This window comes from Plasmopara halstedii (assembly GCF_900000015.1).
Source record: "Plasmopara halstedii genome assembly, contig: Scaffold_1343, whole genome shotgun sequence".
In the NCBI taxonomy this organism is placed as follows: Eukaryota; Oomycota; class Peronosporomycetes; order Peronosporales; family Peronosporaceae; genus Plasmopara; species Plasmopara halstedii.
This window is the reverse complement of record NW_020188258.1, coordinates 394,327-394,983: the sequence shown is the minus strand read 5'-3', so window position 1 is coordinate 394,983 and position 657 is coordinate 394,327.

Below are 657 nucleotides of genomic sequence, written 5' to 3'. Positions count from 1 at the left end.
CGTCCGCTGGATGTGAGCCTACGCAAGATCTCGATTGAAGAAGTTGAGACACCAGATGGGAGTTTCTCGACGAACCCACACCGGATCTCTCTCCGTTTCTCGGTGCACTGGGGGTCAGAGATGGGCGACCCGGGCAGTCCGTCAGGAAGAGCTCACCAGACAAAGACATGCAGCGTAAGCTTTTAGACTCGATCACGCAATTTGTCTCAGAATTCGATCGGGTATTGCTTGACGCAGACTTGGCTGCCGCGGAACTTGCAGGCGCGATCCGGCACATGAAGGCATCGTCAGCACCAGGCATGGACGGCTTGACCGCTGGGTTCTATCAAGTGGCTACAGACGTATTTGGTGAGTGTCTCGCGATTGTCTTCAACGACCGGCTACATCGTGGTGAGTTGCTCGCATACCAGCGCAAGTCGGCTGTCGTGCTGCTGCATAAGAAGGGCTCGCGCGCTGTGCCAAGTAATTACCGGCCGATCATCATTATGTCCGTTGACGTGAAGGCGCTGTCAAAGGCACTAGTGCTTCGCATGATCATGACAGTCAGGGACTTGATCCATGCTAATCAGAAAAGCTTCGTCAAGAGCCGCTCGATCCACCACCAAGTACGCTTCGTCGCCGACTTACGAGATCTCGTCACGAGTCGTGACGAAGAGA